Source organism: Triturus cristatus, chromosome 4_2 (genome assembly GCF_964204655.1).
Source record: "Triturus cristatus chromosome 4_2, aTriCri1.1, whole genome shotgun sequence".
NCBI classification, from domain to species: Eukaryota; Metazoa; Chordata; class Amphibia; order Caudata; family Salamandridae; genus Triturus; species Triturus cristatus.
Window position 1 is genome coordinate 939,107,691 of NC_140586.1, and position 16,549 is coordinate 939,124,239.

A 16,549-nucleotide genomic window follows, 5' to 3' on the forward strand; every position below is an offset into this window, starting at 1 on the left:
CGCGGGAACTCCATCCTTTGTAGAACCCCAAACAAGTGATCCCACTCCACGGAATCAAATGCCTTGGTGGCATCCAGAAACACAGCGGCCAGTGGGAATTCGGGATCCACTGTCTACATCAAGGAAAACAGAGTCCTGAGATTATGTGACGTCGCTCTACCCGGCACAAACCCGGACTGGTCTGGACGTACAAGTTTGTCCAGTAGTAGGGACAGGCGATTGGCCAGCACCTTTGCCAATATCTTTGTGTCACAATTCATCATTTACAACGGCCGGTAAGAGTCACATGATTAAGGGGGCTTCCCGGGCTTCAGCAGGGATGCGACTATGGCTTCTCTCATTGAGGGCGGGAGTATCCCCACTTCCAGAGATTCCTCATACACTTCTTTCAATACTGGCGCCTTCACATCAATATAGCTTTTATAAAATTCAGCAGGCAGACCATCTGACCCAGGCGCCTTCCCATTTTTCAACTGCATAATGGCTTCTCTAATTTCATCCAGCTCAAATGGATGACACAGAAATTTGCGCTGTGAGTCTCCCAGACATCCAAGCGCCACCTCCCCCAGGAACCCCTCCACATCCAGCGACCCCCGCCTCTGGGATGTATATCTGGGAAGTATATAATGTGTCATAGTGTGTGCTAAATGGTTCTAATATATCTAGCGAATCCCGTTGCAATGTGTCATCAGGGCCCCGTACCTCCAATACTTGTGTAGTGGATCGTGGATGCCGCGTCACCTCTGCCAGTGCCTTCCCGGGCCTTTCCCCCCCCATATCTACGGGCCACCCAATAGCATCCCCAGAATTTCAATTCTCTCTGAGCAGTGTCCTCATACTCCGTCAACTTTTCTCGGAATGTACTGTGCACTGGTCCCCCCTCTCCCTGCCCCATCTGCCTTTCTAGCCCTTTCAGTTCCCGCTCTAATCGTAGTTACATATGCCGTATGTCCTGTAAGTATTTTACCCCACAAATCAGTAAAGAATGCTGGGTCATCCGTGTTAGGACCATAACAATTTTCGATCGTTACCGAGTCCCTACCCAGCCTCCCCAACACAATAACATACCTGCCTTGTGTATCTTCGATCACCCCAGCCTGCTCAAATCGAACCTGTTTTTTAAAAAGATTGCTTTCCCTCGGGCATAAGAGTAGTAAGAGGAGAACAGCCGATGCCCCGCCCATTTACACACAAAATGATTTAAGGCCCTGGGATCTAAATGGGTTTCTTGTAATAGGGCCACCTGTATCTTTTGCCTGTCGAGATACGCCAGAAGTTGTCTCTGCTTTCTCGAATCCCCCAGACCTCTGACATTCCAAGACAGCACTTTAATCATAGTTCTATCCTCTTGCGCCATCACCGTCTTTCAACTCTAATTGCCCTATATTTCATGAACTCGTGCAGTTCCACATGTACAGACTCAATACGTCCCATTGACAACAAATTTAAAACATTCTGTGCCCGTGATTCAGTATATTTTTTAAACTTCCAACCGGTCACCTCCCCCACCCACTGAAGCATCCCAATCATGCCAGAATTCAACATTATAAATTGAGAAGAGAGGGAGTCCCTTCCCACCACAGCTGTTAGAAGTTTTTCGATATAATCCTCCAGCTTGCACGTGTTTGTGCTCTCCGGAAATTACCAGAACGCGTATGTTATTTCTTCAACTATGCGCCTTAATGTCCTCGTTCTTAGCAGCTATCACTATGAGCAATTTGTCCAGCTGTGCAGTTGTTTTTTGCACTTGATCAGTGGTGTCTTCCACTGTGGAGATACGTTGCTCTGCTTCTTTCAATCGCCCCTCATGACCCTTGATCTTCCGGGCTATCACATCCATTCGTGTCGTTATGGTATCCATTTTATCTGCCATGACTGCGAAGCCATGTCGCATTTCCAACAAAATAGTTTTCAGGTCCTCCCCTGGAGCTGTCTCTTGTTCTTGTTGTGAGGGCTCTCCTCCTGACCCCATCTCCATCTGCTGCTGCTTTGGGGGCTTCCGGCCGTCAAAAGTCAGTTTTTTCTGACGAGCGTCTGTCTTCCCCATCTCTGGGCTGCGAGGTAAGATGTGTGGTCTGTGTCCACTCCGATCTGTGGGCCCACTGGGCCACACCGAGGATGTACTGGAGCACCGTTCAGAGGGGCGTCACAGAGTATGCAGCTCACCACGCCGCAGACTACGATGATATCAGTGCCCCGCCACTCTCCTCCCGGTATTTGGCAAAGTCCTCCACTGTTTCACCACCCCTAGCTGCAGAGATCACCTCCACGGAGTTCCAAAGCACTCATACACTCACCAGGATCGCTGTGCCCTTACTGCAGCAGCACCTATGGCCTTCGGTCCGCAACAGCAGCATCCGATGGGCAGTCTGCGCACTCGGCGCAGTAGGTGACAAGCGCCACTCACTCCACCTTATGGCTTCATCAAAAGTGCAGTCCAGCGTAATGCTTCTCACACCAGTCTTGTGCCCCTTCAGAGGGTCCCCGCAATTCCCCAGTCCAGCGCACAGCACTCGGACCCACTGTTCGCCGCGCTTCACACAGCGCAATGTGTATTTTTACTATATGAGGCTCCCCTTTTACCGCCGCATGCCTCTTGACTGGAGGGCCTCCGGGGAGACTCCGACACCTGCCTCAAACGATCCGAGGCGGCACCCGCTGTTTCAGCCTCCGCACATGCAAGTCACCACACATGCGCTGCACAGGGGGCCCAGAGCCGATATACGCTCCCCTGCAACGCTGTCTCTCACCGTGTAATTAGGTCCATTTGATCACCCTCAGCTATCACTGCAACATCCGCGGGGGAGGTCCTATGTGCTCTTTTCAGTTCCTGCCTCTCTCGGGGAGCGCAGCTCCGTCGCGGTAGCCCCAGTGGAGCCTCTTTCACCGCCACAGGGCACAGGCAATCGCAGTCCCGTCGCCGTCACTACGGCCAGGTTCGGCTCCTCACCACTTTCCCTCGCTGCACACAAGGGCTTTATTTCAGCAGCGTTTAGCAGCAGATAATTGATTGTAGGGGACACTCAGCGCGTCGCTCTCACCGCCATCTTCGCTGCGCGGCCTGTCCGCCTCGTGGAAAGCGCGCCGCTCACGTAGTCGGCGCTGCCGCTGCACGTCTCCAGGATGGACTTCAGTCACGATCGGGGACATCAACCATTGTTTATCCGATGTCCGGCAGCCCAAGGCGTCCACCGCTGCTCATCATCGGATTCAGCGAGTTAGCGGGACCTCATTTCTCGCATTTCAGTATTGTTTTCTACCAGAGGAGCAGCATAATTGCCGGATTTAGGAGCCAACCTGTGGGAGCCTCACTAGAGTGTGGCCATTCTGCTCGTGCGCCACCTAGTGCCCCCGAGCTTAGATAAACTTTATTCCGGTGGTGAAACACAGCCATAAAAAGCATATTACAAAGATTAAATGCATTGGTAAACTACATATATCATAAACAACTTAAAAAAACAAATCTCATAATAACAAATTAAAATAAATGTAACCAATAATAACACAATCAAATCCCCCGCAAACAGGTTAAAAGGAAAACCTGCCGAAGGATAGTGTGCCCCAATTTCATCGAATAAACATACTGCATCAAGCTCTCAAAACAACATTTGCTTTCTCTTGGTAATATAAGCCTTTAAGAAGGAACACATGGGGCAGACAGTGTCAGGAATTTATCCCTTGCAGATGAAGCAAAGCTGTTCTTCATCCAATCGGCGACGGCTTTCATTCCTTCGTGGAGGTTGGATTTGGCGGTGAGAGGGTCCTTGGTGAGAGAAAGGATCAGTTGGGTGTCGTTGGCGTAGGAGATGATATTGAGGTCGTGCAGTCAGGCGACGCGGGCGAGCGGTGCCATGTAGATGTTGAACAATGTCGGGATGAGCCCTGGGGTACGCCGCAGATGATCTCGGTGGCTTTGGAGCGGAAAGGGGGGAGGCGGACGCTCTGGGTTCTGCCGGAGAGGAAGGAGGAGGTCCAGTCCAGAGCCTTGTCTCAGATCCCAGCATCGTGGAGGCGTGTGCGTAGGGTGTGGTGGCAGACAGTGTCGAAGGCGGCTGACAGGTCCAGGAGGATGAGGGCCGCAGTTTCTCCGTTGTCCAGCAGGGCCCTAATGTCATCGGTGGCGGCGATGAGGGCAGTTTCGGTGCTGTGGTTGCTGCGGAACCCAGACTGGGACGGGTCCAAGATGCGGGTTAGTTATCTGTTGGCGGTCTTCTCGATGACCTTCGTCTGAAACTGGAGCAGGGAGATGGGCCGGAAGTTCTTGAGGTCAGCCTTAGCTTTTTTTGAGTAAGGCGTTGATCTCGGTGTGCTTCCAGCTCTCCGGGAAGGTTGCTGTCTCGAAGGAGATGTTGATGGCTTTCCGGAGATGGGGTGCAATGGTGGTGCTGGCTTTGTTGAAGATGCGGTATGGGCATGGGTCTGACGGAGATCCGGAGTGGATGGTTGTGAGAAGTTGGCCTGGCATATGCTGGTCACTAGTTATAGTGGCCACCTTGCACCAGTTCAATTCGACTCTTATGGTAGATAGGTTTAAGACAACCTTTTAAAGAAAGCTATCCTAGTGGTAGCTGTGGAGAGCAGCCTTCAGGCTAAGTCTCTGAGGAATGTAAAGCAGCTTGTTTTACCTTATAATCTCTTGAATTACCAAATGAAAGGACACCACACAGGTATATATATCAAATATATATGTATTTATTTCTAGGAACACTCTACTAATCTCTTTATGAGATTAGAAGTCAGGAACACATTCAAATATCAACGTTTCACAATAAGTTAAGCACAAATATGGCTGTGGCCCTAGGGGCGTACCAGACGATATACTAAAAAAGAGGTTTAGGAAAGTCGACTTGCAAGAGGACAAGGCCTAGGGCCTGTAGAATCGCTGGGGCTTCACTAATCCGCCCAAGGCAGGTAAGTAAAAGACCCACTGGAGACGCGTGCAGTTTGAGAACACAGCCGCGGGTTCCCTATTGATTTCAATGGTGCAAGTCACGGTTGGATTTTTAAAGTTTTAGGGTACTTCGAGGAAGTCTACAAGCAAGCCACTTACAAGGTAAGTAATTCGAGGGCCAACACACACTAGGGCACCGGAGTGCACGAGTTACCTCACCCAGGGAAGCCGGGTGCATAGGTGTCTTTTGGTGTCGGGTCGCGTCGCTGTTTTCTATTGAAGCCAAAGAAGATTTGCTGCTTGCGAAGACTGGAGAAGTGCCCGGTGGAATCCAAGGCTGGATTCAAGATGAAGATGACCTGAAAGCAGAAGGGACAGTGTTCACAGTCACTTGTCAGTGACCCGGGGCCAGGAAGATGGATGCCCACAGAAGTCGGGTGATTTCAGGTGATCAAGGATGTTTTGACTCTTCGCCCACGAGGTCCAGGAGGCATCGACGATGACCAGCAGCTGCATTTGGAGTGTCCCACGTCGTCTGCAGCTTACTGAAGTGTCGGCAACCGGATTGGGGTCAACAAGCCTTGGCAACAGCAAGTCTCGTGAAATGTGAAGAAAGTCAGCGGTGCAGATCAGCAAGGTCTGAGGGACTCACCCAGCGAGGGTGAGTGAGGGCAGGCCTGGAGCAACCAGGGGAGCTCTTTGGTTCGATCAGAAAGTCTTTGGGGGACCCACAAGCCAACGGACAAGGGATCTCGAAGACGCCTCATGAGTAAATGCTTTACAGGAGCCCGCGGTCACTCGGGACGGGGTAGGCCTCTGATTTTCGCTACAAAACCTGCTGGAGGCTTGGGCCACAAATGGTCCAATGCACAAGTTCGTAGAACGTCGTGAAGGGGTTGCACTCGACAATAGTGTACGGTACCCGGGTATTGCTGTTCCTCGTCACTCGTGGGGTCCACTCGCCTCAGCTCTGCTGGGGACTCACAATGGCCGTCGAGAAGTCAGGAAATCCACTTCCGGGGCTGCAGGGACTTCGGACTCCGGCGGGAACGGTAAAGTTTGCAACCGTTGATTAGAGTTTTTGGTGCCTGCCAAGCAGGGGAGTCACTCCTTGACTCCAAGGGAGATTCTTCTGTCTTCCAAAGGTAGTGGAACGTCGAAGGTCCAGGATTCTTCATGTAGAGCGTCGTCCAGGGATATCTGATTTGCAATTGCAAGGTTTCCCTATCGTATACTAAAGGTAGGGGAGGAACTAGCTCTATGACCACTCCCCCGGGAGGGTCAGGGTAGGGGGTGGTTACACCCACTTCCCTTTGTCCAGTTTCACGCCAGAGCAGGGGCAGGTAGCCCCTGAACCGGTTTGCGCTGGCATATGCACAGAGGAGCCTACTGCTCCCCCAGTGCAGGACTTCAAAGCACTCTAGGAGTGCACCCACCCAGCCCCAATACACTAAATCCTGTCTGGAAGGTGGTGACACCTCCCTGTGACAGGATGCCTATTGTTGGGCCTCCTCCACTGCGAGTTTCAGTCAGCAGCAGGAGGGCAGCCCAGTGTCTGTGCTGGTGGCATCCATTTTGTGATGCCATGGCTCTTTCAGATTTCTACCGTGTTTCCACAGTACGTACATGTCTTCCCCTCTAGAAGGGTGGGATCATACTCCCACACCATTTACTGGAGTGGCGGTATGATTCCAAGTTGTTTGACACCAAACACGACATGTTTTGATGCAGTCATTCCAAAGTTAGCATTTACCACGAGGTTATAATGCACTTAAGAGTATATGGTTTAACCGTATCCACAAACAGCCACAGAGAATGGACTCTGCCAGCTGCAGAGGGGCCCTGCTCATGCAGAGGCACCACCTCACATTGTAAACCAAGCACTCTGCCCTCAGGATTGACAGGGCCTGCCTTTGGGGTGACTGATAGCTTTAAATGTGTGTGCAGGGAGAGATATAGTGAACCTATATCTCAGTGAGGAGTGCTAACACTACCTCACCCAGTCTGCAGTAGCAGGCCTGTGGTGTCAGATTTAGTCTGCTTCCCAGGGGTAGCATAATACATGCTTCAGCCCCTGGTATGCCTGTGAAGTACCCATGTCCTTGGTACATAAGGTACCATATACTAGGGGCTCATAAGGTACCACAGTATCCAATCACTAGTACACCTAATATGCACTCCATGTTGTTTAGCGAGAACAGAGAGACTGGGGCCCTGATTAGCAGGGTCCCAGCCAGACTATAGCCAGAAACCAGTGTAAACATCAGAAAATAAATGGGGGCAACATAAGAGGCAGATCCTACTCTCCTACACATGGGAACGGTGGAACTGAGTCTGCTACTGAAGAATCCTGCCATCCTATTGGCCTGTGAAGGAAGAAGCCTGTTGCAATGTTTTCAAAATATGTTTTTGACTTTTATATTGATGTGTGTTCCCGCTCAGACCCTTGACGGTTGTGGCCACTGCTGCTGCTGATTCCCCTCGTTGTATTCCTTTTCTTGTTTAATTTGACAGATTGCTGCTGCTCTTTCCCCTCGTTGTATTCCTTTCCTTTTCTTGTTTGATTTGACAGATTGCTGCTGCTGCTGTTTGCTGATTTACTTGGATTTATTGGGGCTCGGCTGAGTCTTATGAACGACTCTTTATGGGAAGTTCTGTTGATCCAATTTGGCTTTGAAGCTTTATGCTCCTTTGATTGCACACTCTAATCCTATTCTATAGAATAGGGAATTGTTTCCTCTATGGAATGCACTTAAAGGCAATTGATGCTTGGTTCTAAGCATTTTCTTTGATGAGATTTCTGTAAACTTATTTGATTATGGACTAAAGGAATTAAAGATAAAAACAGAGAAAATAACTTTACTAATCTCTTAATGAGAAATAAAGCTTTTAAACTACAATACAACTCTCATCATTGAAATGTAAGTGAAATTGAAGTTTGCGAAGTTTGTTTTCCTCCTTGACGCCTAATACACATTTCCAATGTCCATCCCTTGAAGAGGTAGAAGAATTTAGCACTGAAGACAGAGATTCACCCAACTAGAATTAGGAAAATAAGAACATTATAGGCCCCAGTCCATGCAATCAGGCCCTGATCTGATAACATTAGAAAGGCTTAGATTCAGGCTCGGATAAGGTAGCATGTGCTCTAAGACAAAGACCCCTCAACAAATATGCTGGTTGTAAATCTTTACTTAGTCTGGACAGTTTCCACAGCACAGTGGCATATCTCTTGGTGAGAGGAGTTCCTGAGTCTAAAATCAGAACAACTCACAACCCCATTGTGTAGTGACCCAGATGGAAAGTTAAATCAAACTAAACACTGGTAGTAAGTATGTGATGATAAAACTGCACTGTAAAAGAATGATCGTTTCATTTGACCCTTGGGGGTGGAACACCCAGTCTCATAATACACTCACTAAAATATGATGTAGTGAAAAAGTTATGAATCTTGAAACAAGGAGTTCTGCTCCGTGGTGTTGGTACTCCTGCTTCACTAAATTTATTTGTAGGTAGCCAAATAACATCCTTACTATGTATTTGTGGCCCTAATTTTCACAATTTTATAGAGATGGGCGAGCCAATGAAGGCTGCCTGACTTTACCTCAGCTCAGAGTTTACTTGGATCTTCGGCCCAAAGCAAGCCAAGAGATTTGTCTGCATCAGGAAGTCTTCTTTAGGGGTGACTGACATATATTAAAAATCGTGTTTGACTTTACCACATATGGTGAAAGGCAGAGTCGAGATCAAGCAGTTTACACTCTTCTGCAGGCCTCTTGTTAGTTATTTACTTGGGCAACTCAGGGTGGCACAAATAGTGCTTCAGGCCCTTGTGACCCCTTTAACACCCATACCCTGGGTACCATTTATACCATGTACTAGGGACTTATAAGGGCGTTAAAGTCCTTCCCAATTCACATATAGCAATTTCAGCCTGCTCCAGTGCACTTTCAGAGTCCTAACCAACAGCATCTGGAGCAAAAGGTGTGGGGATGACCTTCCAAAAAGGGTTCTTTCCTCCAGATGATGATGGAGGCAGTCATTGTGCCTGCGCCGTGTGCGCCCTCTCTAGATTAAAGCACGGCGATATGTCTCCCCGGCTTGTTGTCCTTCTACGCCCTTTGGCAGTTCCACCAGCCACAGATTATTTCTGCATGATCGGCCTTCTGCATCTTCCATGCAGTGTTCGAGGAGTGTCGTCGTCTCATTCAGTCTTTTATGCTCTTGTACTGGCACCTGCCACATCTTTCAGGGAGGAAATGTGCCCCTCTGCCTCCATAGCTCGTGAGGATAAGTTGCGCAAGTATTGACGGAGGAGCGAGACCCCTACCCCATAAATCTTGTCTGTCAACTCTTTGTGGTTGTCTTTGATCACTTGGAGTACTGCTGCTGGGGAAATTGTCTCTTCCTGTGGCAGAAGGGGAGGCCCTGTGCTCCTCCCTCTGCCGACCCGCCATGTGCCACTGGTTTGGTGTATTTATCTATTTGTCCCTGGCCCCCTGCAGCCTTCTCCTTCACCATGTTGGCAATCCAATACCCAGCATGAGTATTTTCTGCCTTGGGCTCTCACACATCCTCAGACTCTGCCCCAGGTCAGTTGGTTGCCACTGTTGCGGTGCAGAGCCAGATGAATCCCACTCCCCTACTTTTCACCTCAGTGTCTTTCAGCAAGGAGTAAGCCGTTGTTATCCAGCGTCATCGTCTGTTTGGTCCTCTTCTCTTTGAGACTCCCACAGTAGATCAGAATTGGTGTGAGGGCAAGACCGCCTCGAGTATAGAGGAGACAATAGATGAGAGAGGTGCATATCTACCTCTTGCGGCCCCAATGGAAGTATCAGTGGGTGACTGCCACCCTCCCGGTCCACTGGGGTCTTGGCAGGTATTCTCAGCCCCATCTCCTCTCTCAGGGGAGCCAGCAGCAGTGGGGGAAATAGCCGAGTTCGATCCCCCTGTCCCCAGTCGCAGCAGGGGGAATCCCCGTGGTATGACTGCTCCTCCTCAATGTCTGTTCAATGGCCTCTGACCATGTTTTCGGCCCCCTTCTCCACTAACGGTGGGTCCAGCAGCAGGACACAGTGATTGGTGGCAGGTAGTTAGCCACCAGCAAGGGCAGATCCCTCTCCAGAGGGGCAGGATGCTGAAGGATATTCAAGCCCGTTTGGATTGTAGCCACCAGGAAAAGGATCTTCAATTAGTGTAGTGTATAGACCACTGATAAGTTTCCTATATTTGCCCCATTTGTCTTAGTAGGAGTTAGTAGTAGAGTCCGAGATTATATTTGATTGACTATGGAGGTCTTCAAGGCGCAGTTCAACTGCTGGTCATGCTGGAATTTGGAGAGGTCGAAAACCTCCTGCAGAGTTTAAAAGGTTTTGAGGGCCCCCTCAGGAAGGACCTAGCTGCTACATCTGGATCGCCTGGTGTGTGACGATTTATTCCTCCTCAGTGGAGTCATCGTCCAACAGCAGGAGTAATCGCCTGTATCATCTATATGGGAACAGTTTTGAAGAATCAAATCCCATTCCTGTGTGTGGTCAGGACTCCTCAGCCCCTTCTGTTCTTCATCTTTTAGTATTGTTCCCTTTGCATGTGGCCCATTTGATAGTTCATTTCCCCACTCTTGGAGTGTGGGTCCCCTGAAGGGTTCCAAAAGAGGGTTATCTCGCATTGTGCAAGAGCCAGGGCTATATCTGCAAGTCCCGAGGAAATCATATTGGCTTTAGATTTAGGAAATACGCCTAGGAGGCAAGCCGCTGGAGAATTGGATTTGACTATTTTATGCCCCGTTGCGGCATTAATGTAACCGCTGCGCCTTCGGCTTTTGCCTGTGAGGGGAAGACAGGACTTCATTGCCCAGGAGGCTGTGTGCTGCTCAATCTCCCTCACCTGTGAAGCTTGTCTGGGGCTACAAAACATCTTGCCGCTCCCGCTTCGCGGGACGCGCGCCGGGCGAAGCCCGGGCCAAGGGCGGGCCCGTTTGAGCCCGTTCGAGTCTGGAGTAGGCTGGGCTGGGCCCATTCTCTTTCGTGTGCTCCAGCACATGTTCCCTGGACCTGCTGCGGTAAGATCTACCACTTTTATTTTGAATCGGGTAGCGTCACTTGTTTGACTGTGTAATGCCTCCAGCGGGCAGCAAGGATAAAAAATGGACTAAAGGTGGGAGCGTAATGGGAACTCTAGATCAATTTATCACGTGAGCCTCCAGTGTTCTATCGCGTGAAATAGCGGATACAGAACGACGGCTGTCCACTGAGCCAATATTTACAAAACGTTCCTCCTTGGGTCCCATTATAAACGCACGTACGCCAATCCTTTGTTTTGACGATGAAAGGACCGCTTGTACATCTGATCCGGATCCCTGTGTGGTAGTATCACCAACCGCCACAACTTTGGGGGACGTTCCCAATAGCCATGCCCAAGATGAATGTGGGCTGGATGGGATAACTCAAGAAAAAGCTATGAACACCGCAATTAGGTCGAAGTCGATTCCGATACCTACCACCTCCACGAGAAGTAAGAAAATATCAAAAAATGTGGTTGCTGCCAATAAGAAAACCTGTAAAGGTGGCCAGCTTAAGAAAAACAACTTTAAAAACTCTAAAACACCAAGGTGTGATGGGGGAGGAATGACATCTCGGGAATTGACTATGGAGACCGCAGGGTTTGTGGAGAGTGTGCGGACCCAGACTGAGCCTATTGCAGTATGTCCGATGAATCTCATGGAGTCAGAGGCTCCAGTTCCAACATTTAATGATGTACTCTTGGAAAAACTAGGGGGCTTAATTACTGGCTGCTTGTCACCACTTATTAAGAGATTGGCAAATATTGAAGAACAATTGGACATTATTGCTAACACTGCTGCTCAAAACTGTGGGGGTGTGGGAAGGAAGAGTCATTCCAATGCTGAATCAACGCCCCAAATACCATCTCCTCTAACTGTTGATTGTCCTTCTACTTCAAATGATGCAATCAATCCGGAGAGATTGCGGCCATCGGCTATGGTCCGAACTAATTTACCATTAAAGAATGCAGGCTCAGCTACGATAAACACTAGCGGTGGCAGTGATCCGCACTGCCAACTTCCATCTCGCCCTGAAACTACCCGTCACCCTGCTGTATCATCCCGCAGCAATAATAAAATACCGCGTGCAAGAGTTGATTTACCCCCTGAATCTAATCCGTATGTAGTCGTTTTGTCTGGTGTACCACATTTGGAGAATGATACTGAGGAGTCATACCCATCACTTAAGAACAAGGTTACGCTCTGGCTCAATAAGTATAGACCATTGCCATCACACGTAACCAATGAAGTATTGTTTGTCAGGAGGGTAGCATGGGTGGGCCATAAGATAAAGGACACTAGGGGGGATTGTATTTTGATTAATTTTAGGAATACGTGGCTGGTGAACTATGTTTGTGGATGGGGCCAGTCTAGGTCTGTGGAAGGCATTGAGTCCCACCTATTGTCCTATTTCTATCCCACCACTCAATTGCAACCTAATCCGGGCTCTGATCGGGCTATTGATGCTGCAGGGACAGTGACAGGTGGTATATACAGCAGAGGGAGACACTGCGAACCACCCCCTAATACAGCTTTTAGTCAGAACAATAGATACAGTCCTCTTAATTTGGTTGACTGACTGTATTTTGAGAGCTCGCAACTACCAATTGCAGCTGAAAATATAGTCGGGTATGAAAAGAAGGGTGGCTTAGGGAGTATTGGTATATGCAACCAGAATATTGTAGGGAGTAGTAGAATTACCACTAGGGGTAGCCTAGCCAGTGGGACTTTGACTACTACTACTAGTGGCCGACCTCTGATTGTCAAATCGAGAAAAGGGGCAACTGATGTAACTCTGGCACCGCTTTTTCCGGTGCCACAAACAAATAGCGAGCCCAAAAGTGGGGAGATAGCCGGTGGGGCAACTATGAGTCCATACCACGCGTGTAGTATTAGTCAGGAACCAGGCATCAGGGCCTCAGATCACAGTGAAGGGACAAGAAATGTTGCGGAGTGTTTGGAATGCATCCACCCAGAGGTTCTTAGTGTTCTAGCCACCAGCCCTAATAACAACAGTAATACCCACACTACCATCCATGCCACAGATACTAGTTTCCATACCAATGAGTCGGTAACATCCTGCCCAGTGGATGGGGCACATAGTAAACCGCACTGCAGTAGGCTCGCCTCAGCGTAGGTGTTGCGAAGGAGTGTGGGTGGAAACGTGGAAAAACTTAGAATTCTCTCATGGAATGTTGCGGGCTTAACCAGTAAGATGATGAGTGTTGAATGGGGTTCCTTTGTGGATGACTGTGATGTTTGTCTGTTCCAAGAGACCTGGGCCCGCACGGAGCAGCATCGGGTGGGTTTCGCTTCATTTTCTGTTCCAGCAGTGTGGGGTGGGCGAGGTCGCCCCTCGGGGGGTTTAACCATCTGGATTGGTTCCCACTTGGGATGTACGTGCAAAATACTAAATCCAGGCTCTGTGGATATCCAGTGTGTTGTTCTTGTCTTCCCAGATGATTACAGGTTAGCACTAATTAATATATACTCTCGTCCTGTTGGTGTAGCTAAAGAGTCCAAAGTTATAGAGGACTTGACTGCTTTTATCTCAACTGTATCAAGTAACATCCATGTATTGCTGGGAGGTGACCTGAACTGCCAATATGAGCCCTTGGTAGGCTTTAATGATACTGACCATATAGAAGAAGACCTTTATGGGGTCATACCTATGGCGCAGGCAAACCCGGTGAAAGTCTGGACACCTTTAGCAATACAGATATTGGCGTTGACTTTAACCCATTCTCTACGAGCGTGCAATGGTCGCTTTTCCTCTGATATCCCTGCAAAATTGACGTACAATAAATTTGGGCAAATGTCTCTCCTTGACTATATCATGGTAGAAGTTAGGTCATGGTCGAGAATTCTAGATTTTGCGGTTGTTTCTAGAATTGATAGTGACCACAATGCCCTGATTCTGGACATGGCATTACCTAATGTCAGCAAGATTGGTGCATTGCCTTCTGAATATAATTCAGGCGATTTAACTCTAACAAATGATAGGCGCAGAGTTAAATGGCAGCTATTGCTGGAAAACCCTGGTAAAATTGAAAACCTCTACAGCTTGGCTATTCCAATTTTAGAAGATCTTGCAGCTCTTGTTGATTCATCTCTGTGTGCAGATTTTTATGGTCAGCTGGAGGTTTTCCACAAGCGATTAGTTACCAATATGGCTGAAATAGTCAATCCTTTGGTACCCAAGAAGAGGAAGAGGGCCCTTCCTAGTTTGTGGTATAACACTGCATGTAGGAAGGCTAAAAAGGAACTACTGTCGGCTGTAAAAGCAAACAACCGGGATGAAATTAAAGTTAGAAGGACAGACTATAAAGTATTAACCAAGGCTGCGAGGGAAGAATGGGAGCACGAAAAGTGGTCTTCGTTAACAGTGGCGCTAGACACTAAAGACTTTCGCAAATTTTGGTCCATAATTAATACCGGCAGTAGTGAACCAAACCCGGCCAATGACTCTAACTTAGCGGCAGATGTCTGGGAAAATCACTTCCAGGCTCTGTATTCTCCTGAGGTTTTGCCAGGTCACCCGGAATTATTTATGATTCCATCTATTGCAAATATGCAGTGCGAGGTGACCAAGTTTACGGTTGAGGAGGTTTGCAATGTTATTGCCAAACTCCCCTCGGGAAAGGCTCCTGGTCTCGATAAATTACCGGGCGATCTTTTTAAGCATGAACCCAAAGTCTGGGGTCCTTACCTTCAGATTTTGTTTAACGCGGTCCTAGGTGGTCTGCCGGTACCATACACATGGATGGGTGCAGAGATAGTGCCTATATATAAAAAGGGTTCTCCCCTCCTACCCTCTAATTATAGATCTATAAGTCTAATTGATGTCTCCCAGAAATTATTTGCAAGACTCATCCTGGATCGTCTTCAATTGTGGATGGAGGAGTTTGCAATTTTAAGTCCTTACCAGGCCGGGTTTCGGGCGAACACCTCCACCGTGGACCAGATTTTCCGATTACTACTATTATATTGGAAAACGGTGAAAATAGAGGGTGGCAGCCTCTATATGGTGTTTGTGGCTCTCCGAGCAGCCTTTGATCTTGTGCCACGGGGTAAGCTCTGGTCTGTACTCCTCAATATGGGCATCCCCATTGACATATTAGAGGTCCTGATGAGATAACATGAGGCAAATGATGCCCAGGTTAGATGCGGGAAGAATGGTTCTCTGTCGTCACGGTTCCCAGTTGGCAGGGGGGTAAGACAGGGATGTGTGCTTGCACCGACGCTGTTCTGCCTCTTTGTCAACGGGGTTATTGCACATCTCAATGCAGTGCAGGACAACGACGCTCCCAAGTTGGCTGGCAATAGAGTGCCTGCTATCATGTTCGCTGATGATGCCCTTTTACTATCTAAGACACCCACGGGTATCCAGCGAACACTCGATAGCTTTGAAGAATTCTGCACTCTTCGGGGCCTTGAGATAAATATTCTCAAGACTAAATATATGATTTTTAATCCACCCCGTTCTACACGCCCGAACGCTAAACTGGGGGACACAAGACTTGAAAGGGTAGCTGTTTTTGATTATCTGGGAGTCACTGTTAATGAAAAGTTGACGTGGGGACACCAGATAACTAAGACACAACTTAAACTGGCTCAACTTTCTGGGGGAATCATCAAATTGTTAAGCAAGTCTTCTAGTAAACTAATTGGTCCTCCGTTGGAAGTCTACAAGGCACAAGCCAGGGGGTCTTGTATGTTTGGGGCTGAGCTTTGGGGACATTCTAATAGGCTTGCTATTACAAAGGTTGAGAATAAATTTCTGCGGCAGCTGATCGGACTTCCATCGAGCACCCCGCTTTTACCGTTGAGTCTTGACCTAGGGATTAGGTCAATCGACGACGAGCTTGCATTAAAACCCCTTAGGTTTTGGCGCAGGCTCTGGGTGACCCGAGAGCTGACCAGCTACAGACAGGAACTAAAAGAAATATTGTCCTTCTCTGGAGCTCAAAAAATCCCTTGGCTCATTGACATTAAGAATGAACTGACGAGAATTGGTGTTCCTGCCTTGTGGGCTGATCCAGAAAGTCAATGTAAATTAATTTCACGCCAAATGCTAGTAGCTATTTTTCGCTCTAAAAAAAAAATGGCCGCTCAATCTAATCCCTCCTCTGGTTCGGCCATTTGTTCTTTTTTATCTGTGAAGGATTGTTATCTTTTTGAGCCTTTTCTGGACGTTATATACCCCATCCTAGCCAGAAAATTGTATGTTCAGTATAGGCATGGTGTTCTCCCTCTCCGGGCCTCTACTTGTAAGTGGGCACTTATAGCACCAATGAATTGCCCAGCCTGTGAGTATGAGAAAGAAACGGAGACTCACGTCTTTTTTTTCTGTCCGGCTTATGTTAAATCCAGGAGATATTGGCTGCTGCCCCTATGCAAAAATATGGGGTTTCGTTATTGTATGCAAGCGCTAAGAATACTGAAGGCTGACACATCCGAATGTATTGTCTCCCAATTTTTAACAGCTATGTGGCACAAGCGTGGAAATTTTGTTTAATTAACTATATTGCTGGTTATTCATATCGATTGGACTATTACTGTGTATTAATAGTGGTGGTAACTCAATGCTAGTTTTT

The 16,549-nt window shown here is 48.3% G+C and overlaps 1 protein-coding gene across 2 annotated transcripts in view; it reads left to right on the plus strand.

The window, feature by feature from the left end:
- Positions 1-16,549, plus strand: part of LOC146838989 (uncharacterized) — a 383,728-nt gene that overhangs the window by 29,684 nt on the left and 337,495 nt on the right. The gene's annotated exons all lie outside the window — the stretch shown is intronic.